The sequence below is a fragment of the Euprymna scolopes genome, chromosome 40 (assembly GCF_053919585.1).
Source record: "Euprymna scolopes isolate OS-2025 chromosome 40, ASM5391958v1, whole genome shotgun sequence".
In the NCBI taxonomy this organism is placed as follows: domain Eukaryota; kingdom Metazoa; phylum Mollusca; class Cephalopoda; order Sepiida; family Sepiolidae; genus Euprymna; species Euprymna scolopes.
This window is the reverse complement of record NC_136521.1, coordinates 45602342-45612595: the sequence shown is the minus strand read 5'-3', so window position 1 is coordinate 45612595 and position 10254 is coordinate 45602342. Positions and strand designations below refer to the sequence as shown.

Below are 10254 nucleotides of genomic sequence, written 5' to 3'. Positions count from 1 at the left end.
GAAACATAATAAAGTTTCATTGAATGTTCTGTTAGATTGGTAGGCCGAACATGCTCAAGGCTTTTTCTTGAATCCAGAATTTCCTCCCTGAAATTAGGAAATTTTCTTGGTCATATTAAAATATTCAAATGAATAAAAAACTAACTGGGGAAAATTGCGTTATTTTATAAAAGTTTGTATAAACTTTGTTTAGTCGATTATGTGTAAATTACAAGGAATAAATAATAAAAAAAAAAGTTGTCAGAAGTGGGATTCGAACCCACGCCCACATTCGTGGACCAGAATACTCATACTTCTGGTTAAGGAAATTTAATTCCTTGAGTCTGGCGCCTTAGACCGCTCGGCCATCCTGACAGACGATCACTTACTACTGACCTATTTTTACTTATTTTTACAACATGAATGTTTTAGAGGCGTGTTGTTTAACATTTTTGGTGTTGTTGTCGTTGTTGTTTTTATCGACCCCACCCCAACCTCATTGACAGACAGAGCCTGGGTTGTTGTCGTAGTGGTGGTGAGAGGTAATCATCAAAACAAACATGTTTTATTAACTACTTGTTCTTATATATATATATATATATATATATATATATATATATATATATATATATATCGATGTTCTCAATATTTGCGGATACACAATATTTTGAGGTGTCCTTTTTTCTGTACACATAATCGACTAAACAAAGTAATTACTTTCATAAAATAACAATTTTTCATAATTAGTTTTATATTCATTTGAATATTTTAATATGACCAAGAAAATTTCCTAATTTCAGAGAAGAAATTCAGGATTCGAGGAAATGCATTGAGCATGCTCTCAGCCTACCAATCTTACAGGACATTCAATGAAATTTTATTATGTTTCGAAAATGGCTTTATAAAGTTGATGGTTTACTAAGATATTCATGTAGTTTTTAATTTGATTGATGCACATTAACATCTCCGCCCCCGGTCTCTCTCTCTCTCTCTCTCTCTCTCTCTCTCTCTCTCTCTCTCTCTCTCTCTCTCTCTCTCTCTCTCTCTCTAATTATTTAATTATTATAGTAAAAAAAAAAATAATTATATATATATATATATATATATATATATATATATATATATATCCTGGGTCTGGCCATACCCACATGGGGAGACAAATAAATAGAAACATTAAAAAAATCCCCTATTTTAAATACACCCCTCTTTCTAAACAAAAATAATATAAGACTAAAACGAAAAATCACAATACTAAAATCCAAGAATCCAAAAAATAAATATCAAAATAGAATGAAAGCACCCCTACCCTTATTTCAGAAGAGCCAGTCCCCCCTCCCCACACATACACATTAGTAACGACCTCGGACCACAGCCGCCTTCCTAAGGAAGCAAATAACCCCAAAATACTATAAAACAATATACACATTCCCAAACCAATAAAAGCAAACACACACACGCAAACACACACGCACACACATACATAAACACACACGCACACACACACACACACACACACACACACCCTACCCCACCCTAAAAAAATTAAAAAAACATTAGCAGAAAGAGATAGCGACTACAGCGAGGTCAACGTCTCCCTGGACAAGCCAAATAAAAAAACAATAAAAATTCAGCATACCAATGAATAATAAACACCTACAAGCCTCCACCCCTTGGAAAAACTTCAAATTAACTACGAAAATCGCTATTTTTACACATTTGAAAATAATTTCTGACGAGCACGCATCACAGACCGTCTGAAACGCGCGTAAACGATTTCAATGACTTAAAAACATTATTACAATGATCTAAACATAATTCTCAATGAAAAACCAAGACACGGAATAATAAAATAATGTTCAAAAATACACATTTTTGGTGACTACTCCCTTATTTAAATATATATATATATATATATATATATATATATATATATATATATATATATATATATATATATATATATATATATATATATATATATATATATATATATATATATATCAGAAATATTTCAACTTTAAAAAAGAAAAATATTTTGCATTTTTAATGTGTTTGAAAAACAGTTTTATCTGTTTTTTTTTTCAGTGCTTATCGATTCTTAATTATGCTTCCAAGAGCTGTAATACCAATTCCTATATTTTTAAGCGAACACGCGCTGAAAAATAGGTCACAAGAGAGTTCTTTTCCACCTCGTGCGTTTATCATCATCAACAACAACAACAACTTAACAAGACAAGGATTTTGTGTTTTATGAAAAAAAAGCAGTCAATGAGACTCTTTTACTCTTTGAAAATTGACAAGATATACCATTTTAATTTAAGATATTGCACTCCGCCATTCATTGGCGTTTGCATCAACCATTAACAAGGCTCAGGGACAATTTTTACATTTGTGTGACTCACATCTACATACTGATTGCTTCTCACATACACAAGTATATGTTGCGTGTTCTACAATGGGAAAATCAGACAATCGCTACATCTGCACAGAAAAAAAAGAACACTTAAAAATATTGTGTATCCACAAATATTGAGAACATCGATGCCTCTGTTCAGTCTCGAAAGACAAAGGATACCCCCTGTAGGGGCAGCTGTGCATGTAATTATGTAGCAAGAGTTGCGCAATCCCCAACTACACCTCTCCTGAATCAGCACTGCTTGAGTCCAGTGGCAAGGAGAAGTCCGAGACGACTGGAAACAATATCAAGATAAGCGGAGAGCACATACAGCACCTGGAAGTCCCAAATAGTCACTCATCTAATATTGACCAGTATCATTGTTGCTTTACTTCGGTGATCTGACAGGAATTGGTGTTTCAAACGTGATTATGCCATATATATTGCAATTGTTTTAAGAAATACAAAATTCAATATTTAACAATCAAATTTAAAAAGCCATTTTCGAAACATAATAAAGTTTCATTTAATGTCGTGTTGGATTGGTAAGCCGAGAGCATGCTCAAGGCTTTTTCTTGAATCCAGAATTTCCTCCCTGAAATTAGGAAATTTTCTTGGTCATATTAAAATATTCAAATGTAATTAAATCCTTCTTAAGTAATAGAAAAATCAAAGTTGTCCTCGACGGTCGTACATCCAAACAATATGACATAAATGTGGGAGTACCTCAGGGGTCTATACTTGGACCTCTATTATTCCCGATATTCATAAACGACCTCCCTGATAAAATTGTTTCGGAGATGGGTATATTTGCCGATGACACCACTCTCTATAACAGATATGAGGGGAAAATAAATGACCACATATCCAAGGAAATGGCAGAAACACTAGAAGATGACCTCCAATCCGTAGTGGAATGGGGACAAAAATGGTTGGTCACATTCAATGCTGCTAAGACTAAGCTTGTTTCCTTCAATAACCACAAGAAACCTTCTCTACCACCAATAGCAATGGCCAAGAACACATTGCCTGAAAGTACTTCTTTTAAACTCCTCAGCCTAACGTTTACAGGGAATATGAACTGGAATAGATACATTGAGAGCATTGCCAAGGCTGCTGCAAGGAAGGTTGGCTCCTTCTACCGTGCTAGAAAACTACTTACGCCTGACAGTATCCTATACCTCTATAAGGCAACCATTCGCCCATGTATGGAGTACTGTTGTCACATCTGGGCTGGTGCATCTGCTGCTTGTCTCTTGCTCCTGGACAGGGTTCAAAAGAGAGTCGCCAACCTGATAGGTCCTGAACTGTCATCTAGGCTTCAGCCTCTGTCCCATCGACGAGATGTTGCATCCCTCTGCCTGTTCTACAAACACTTTAATGGTGAATGCTCTGACGAACTGCAAACACTTGTACCTCCCCGACGTAACTACCCCCGACAAAACTGACAAGCTACTAAGTCTCATCCCTTTATAGTAGAGATCCCTAGGTGCAAGAAAGCCTTTTACTCCAATAGTTTCTTTCCCAGAACTGCGGGTCTTTGGAACTCCCTTCTGGGATTCTGCTTTCCCAACTGCAATGATATGCAGAAGTTCAAGTGTAATGTTAACAAACATCTTTCTACTCATCTCCCTTCATAATGACCCCGCTAATTAAGTCCCTGATAGTAGCCCCCTGCTTCAAAGTGGCACTGTGCCTTGTTTGGGGTGAAAATTGAATTAAAGAAAAAAAAAAAAATGAACAAAAAACTAATTAGGAAAATTGCGTTATTTTATAAAAGTTTGTATAAACTTTGTTTAGTCGATTATGTGTAAATTACAAGGAAAAAAAAATCGTTGTCAGAAGTGGGATTCGAACCCACGCCCACATTCGTGGACCAGAATACTCATAATTCTGGTTAAGGAAATTTAATTCCTTGAGTTTGGCGCCTTAGACCGCTCGGCCATCCTGACAGACAAAGACCGAATGTTCACCTATTTTTACTTATTATTAAAAGTAATATGAGCGCTTGTGACGCGACGCACCTGTTTAGTATTTTGTTTCTTTGTCGCCCACTTTCAACACTGTCCCCCACCCACTTCTACTGACAGATATAGCGTGGTGGTGGTGAAAAGTTATCATAAAAACAACAATTAATACTATCATAACGTTTTAATGTTAACCCTTATTGTTCCTATTTACAATGCCTCCCCACGGGACAGAGTCGTTTTTTAACGTGGAGAAAAGGAACAAAAATTAAAATTGTCTCAGTCGTGAAGGATTTCTCCTCCACTGACAGAGAACAAGAAATTTTAGTGCAGGAGCATCTGAAGAACAGATACTACACTGTGATCTTGTCCCGAAGGAACCCTTATTGTTATTTCAATTGGAAGTGATTTACAAACGTGGGACTATTTAACGGGTGGAGGTATTGTGAAAGAATGCTTCGTAACTAATAATTTATTTTTATCCTGATTATTACCAGGGTGCGACCTTCGTTAAGGAAGCGCCTGTTCACTAAATCTCGCTTTTTTTTTTTTTTCTTCTTCTTCTTCTTTTAGTTGACGTGAGAGCTTTTGATACTAAGTAACGCCTAAGCAGATAAACAAGACGCTTATAAAGAAACGTGAGACCACATGCAGATATATGACGGTAGTAATGTCTATCTTAAATTATTTCATATTTAAACTAGTAATTAATATTTTGGCACTTTGTACAGTTTAATCAAGACATTAAAGAATGAAAATATCGAAAAAATGTTATATTGTACGTATCCATTTTGAACTGAAGATCTCCGAAAAAAAAATGTCATTTAATTTGATCGAGTAGTTTTTTTTTGGGAGGGGGGGGGGTACAGCGGAAAAACACGTTTTTATGACAGCACGTTAAAAGCAGTCATCTTGGAATTTTTCTTAATTTTTGTTTGGAGTTAACGGGAGATAACTCCATTTAAAGCGCCGACACTCCCTCCCCATCTTTAATAATAGCGTTTCTTCCTAAAAATCGAACCTTTTGCGCGGTATCATAACAAATTGTTTTTTCGCTGTAAAACAAAAATTACTTGATGAAATTATTTGAATTTTTTTTTTTTCAGAGAACTTCATTCCATAGCGGGCATTTACAATTTAAACTTTTTCCGATATTTTAATGCCTTTATTAAACTGTACAAGTACCGATATTTTTTTTTAAATATTAATGGTTTGGCTGTGTGATTCTTTTTTGGGACGTCAGGACGCCAGCTCGCCAAAAAGTACGCCACGGGCCAAATTTCATTCCGTCATAAAAACAACTTTATACAGAAAAAAAAAACAATTTGTTTTTACACTTTTATCTCGCGAATAAACATGAAATTATATATTGAAAACCGCGTTTATTATTTTTAATATCCAACAACGGAGTTGAAGTCAATGATTTCGATTTTAAAACAAAACTAATTTTTTTGATAAATCTCTGTTTGGCGTACTCATGAATTATCTTTTTTAACGAATAAAATTGAATAAAGTTTATTTTTACAAGAATGTTTAGAAATTTACCTAGCAAATAAGTATAAAAATATATAGGAAAAACCGCGTTTATTATTTTTAAAAAATCAAAATTATACACCGCGTCTGAAGGTGGCTTCTTTTTTTCCCCTGAATGAAACTGACTTTGTTGGTTAAAATTGTGTTTGGCGTACTCATGAAATATTTTTTCTAAGAATAAAATTGAATAAAGATTATTTTTACAAGAATGTTTACATTTACCTAGCGAATAAGCATAAAAATTTATAGGAAAAACCGCATTTATTATTTTTTAAAAGTCAAAATTATACACCGCGTATAAAGGTGGCTTCTTTTTTTCCTGAATGAAACTGACTTTCATGAGTACGTCAAACACAATTGTAACAAACAAAGTCAGTTTCGTTCAGGGGAAAAAAAAGAAGCCACCTTCATACGCGGTGTATAATTTTGATTTTTTTTAAATAATAAATGCGGGTTTTCCTATGTATTTGTATATTAAATATCAAATACGGTTTTACGAGTGTTTATTTGGATAACCATCAGCTTCCATACTTTTGTTCGGTAAAAAGTGACAAACAAAATATGAGGGGGAGTATATAAAATGTCTAATATTTGTGCAATATTTTCAAATCGATTTTAATCTGGTGATAAAATAGCTGACAAGAGTCATGTTTATATTAAAACTTAATATTCAAAAAGAAATTTAAACACAATTAATTAAAAATCTATGCTGTGACAGGACATTTTGAAATAATGGAATTTTAATCGTTTTAATTTTTTAAAAATTAAATCTTGAAGTCGAAAGTAGTAGGGTATACTAGGGGCCATGAAAGGTAAATTTAATGAGATCGACGATTAATAGAAGGGTGTCACCAAATCACATCCTCACAGACATGGAATAAAAATAATGAAATAACTGTGGAAAATAATGACACTTGACAAAGAACTCGAAATCACTGTATTAATATGAAATAACAACATTTATTTACTTTTTAGGAATTTTAGTTTAAACCGGTCCAATGTAAGTGTTTTTTTTTTATTATGAGCAGGACTAGCTAAATAAGGATTTTGTGAGAATAGTACGAAGTTTAAGATTACTGATTTTTATGAACAGAGTGTCACACGTGGCTTGAAATTAATGTGATTATTTTTGAGAAAAAAAAAACAGTTTTTAAAGCATGTAAGTGAAATGCGCGTGCATGTGTGTGTGTGTGTGTGTGTGTGTGTGTGTGTGTGTGTGCGTGTTCATCACATAAGAAAACAGTAGTCCGAAATAACATTGTTTAAAAGAAGAAATAATTCTCGTTAGATGTGGTAATTTTCCATGATGAGAATTAAGGTTCATGTGCGTGGTGCGCAAATTCAAGACAGGGGATTTTAATGCCTCCCATTGGTGGAGTTATCCTGACATCCAATCTTGGGGAAGATAAGAGAAAAACAGGAATAAACTGGTTTTATTTTCACAGCAAATCTTTATGTAACGATTTTCTCAAACGTTCCAACCTGTTTGCTGTATCACTAGATGCAGAAACATAACATAGTTCTTTTGTTCCGAGTGGTCAAATCGCAACGTTGTGTGTTTACACGTTCTGACACTCGTGGCCATTGAAAACGGTGATTGCTACGAAAATGTTCCTGCTGAAGATCTGTTCTGGCCATATGTAGTGGTCGCTATAAATTGTTGGTAAAATTATTTATTACAAGAAATGGAAGGTCATAACGATTAAACGACAGTCACTCGGAAGAAAAAAGATGTAAACATAACCACAAAATAACACACACGCTATTGTATATATATATATATATATATATATATATATATATATATATTCTAATTAAGTCGACGATGAAAGATGACATGCTGTTTTTCTCTTCTTTTTATTTTTCGATCCCATTTGACTGGAGAACTTCTCTTTGGGCTACTGCACTGTCTGAAAAGAAACAATTTCCATTATTTCATCTGCTTTGAAAACTTTCCAACCAGGCAATATGCATCATCACACTGGATTTAATTTTGGACTGCATTCTCTCTAAAGAATTATTTTCGCCTTTCGGATTACCTGGAGAGAATTTTCATGCAAGCTGAAATATGCACGGTTTGTTATTACATTTTTTTTAAATTTCCAATATTTTCCCACTTGTTTTTCTTGGCAATTTATGACTAAAATACATTGTGATTTCACTTAATGCCATAGCCAGCAAATTTTAGCATTGCCACAAATATAATTTGCTAATTTCTTTCTGTCCTCTGAGGAGAAGAATGGCAAGAATAGCATTCTTTGAAACTCTGCGGAATAAGGACTTTGTAAATTGTTTATTGAAGTATTCAGTCGAACAATAAATTTTGATTGTAAAGTTCAACTTACAGTTTTAATTTTCTTTCTCTTTTATATATATATATATATATATATATATATATATATATATATATATATATATATATATATATATATATATATATATATATATATATATATATATATATATATATATATATATTGTTGATCGCCCTTCAGGGCCCATGGCGCGGTTGATAGAGACGTTGAATCTCTACAGTTCCAGATGAGCATTGTCTGAAGATAGCGGTTTCAATCCTACCCAAAGCCGGCCAGAGGCTTACTTGGCCAAAACGTGGTGAGACTACAACAACTATGGATGGCAGTGATTGCTAAGAATTAAATTATATATATATAAATATATATATATATATATATATATATCCCTTAACTGATATAATATGCTCTTTCTTGCCGTTTGTCCTATTCATTAACAAACATTAACCTCTGTCACTACTATTATATAAAAAGAAACTTTATCTGTGTGTGTGTGAGATCGTTCCTTTTGGATTCTGAAACAATTCCTCCATTTTTTGTTCTGTTTAAATATTAAACTTTAATATTAAGCAACACAAATTGGAGAGGGGGGGTTATACGTCATCAGTTTATGCGATAATGACTATGTCAACTCTTCATTTAAATTATTTTCATTTTCTTGTTTTTTTTTTTTAAATTTATTTTGATGTTGAGCATGGAGCGATGCACTAAACAGATGCATCATGGAAGCACTCACATTACCCACCAAACCCCTGCCATCCCTGTCTGTTAGTGCGGTGGAGAAAATAATGGTGTGGGTGGAGGCGATAAAGAAATGAAGAAACAAAATTACTTTTGGCCAGGAACAAAGTGTAGTATCTGTTCTGATACTACCCTTCACCTTTTCTGTCCTCGGTCAGTGTAGGAGAAATCCTTCATGACTGAGACAATTTTTATCTTTGTTCCTCTCCTAAGTGCCCCTTTTTGGGGAGCTGGATTTTCCCCCACATTAAAAACCGACCTTGTGTCCAACTCTGCCCTCGTGAGGAGGCAAATAAATAGGAACAAGCTTGATTTATGATCATTTCTTACCATCGTACCACCATCCCAAGCCCATTCTGTGAGCAGCAGTGAGAGAACCGTGTTGAGACTGATAGCAATAAAGAAGCAAGAAAAAAACTAAACAAGATGCGTCACTAAAACACTCATATTATCCCTCTCTATATATAATAAAAGACGAGCAGTTTTTCCCCTCTGGACCAAAATACTGTAGGTTTAAAACAACAGATGGCACATAAAAATTTATTATGTTTACAATATTACCTTATTTAACTATGGAACGACATTTTAGGCACATTAATTCGTAATACTAAAACATTACATATTAATTTATTTATTGCAGACTATTATTCTCATCTTTATTAGTTGTTGTTGGTGCAAATTAATATAAATAATACTCATCTCAATAATGAATTCCAATTAAAAATAATATATATACCATTCGGTACGGACCCGACCATGGAAGACCAGATAATAAATAAACGTGGATTTATAAGATCAAAAAATCCAACCTTGATCGCCCTTTGGGGCCCGTGGCGCAGTTGATAGAAACGTTGAATCTTTACAGTTCCAGATGAGCATTGTCTGAAGATAGCGGTTTCAATCCTACCCAAAGCCGGCCAGAGGCTTACTTGGCCAAAACGTGGTGAGACGACAACAACTACGGATGGCAGTGATTGCTGAGAATGCAGTTAGGAGATTCCAAGTTCCTATCAGTCGCGGTTACCACCTGACGAAGGCCAGAGGAATAGTTGGCCGAAACGCTGTGAAACAACAACTAATAAAGATGAGAATTATAGTCCATAATAAATAAATTAATATAAATAATACTCATCTCAATAATGAATTCCAATTAAAACATTACATTTATTCCTAGGAGCAACATCATCGTCATAATTTACAGAGGAAGTAGTTGCATTTTTATCCCTTCTTCCATAAGTCCTCTTACGCCCCCATTCTGCACCGTGTGAATTTATTCTTTTCCCTACTTTCCTGTGTCTACGCAGTCATTAACTTGTTTTTAATGAAA

General features: G+C 34.1%; 2 non-coding genes across 2 annotated transcripts; both read right to left on the bottom strand.

Moving 5' to 3' along the window:
* Positions 1-238: 238 nt before the first annotated feature.
* Trnal-caa (transfer RNA leucine (anticodon CAA)) lies at positions 239-354 on the bottom strand. Its single transcript has 2 exons — positions 317-354; positions 239-284 (listed from the first exon to the last, which is right to left on the bottom strand). It is a non-coding gene; the product is annotated as a tRNA-Leu (tRNA).
* Positions 355-4210: 3856 nt separating this feature from the next.
* Positions 4211-4326, bottom strand: Trnal-caa (transfer RNA leucine (anticodon CAA)). Its single transcript has 2 exons — positions 4289-4326; positions 4211-4256 (listed from the first exon to the last, which is right to left on the bottom strand). It is a non-coding gene; the product is annotated as a tRNA-Leu (tRNA).
* Positions 4327-10254: the final 5928 nt, after the last annotated feature.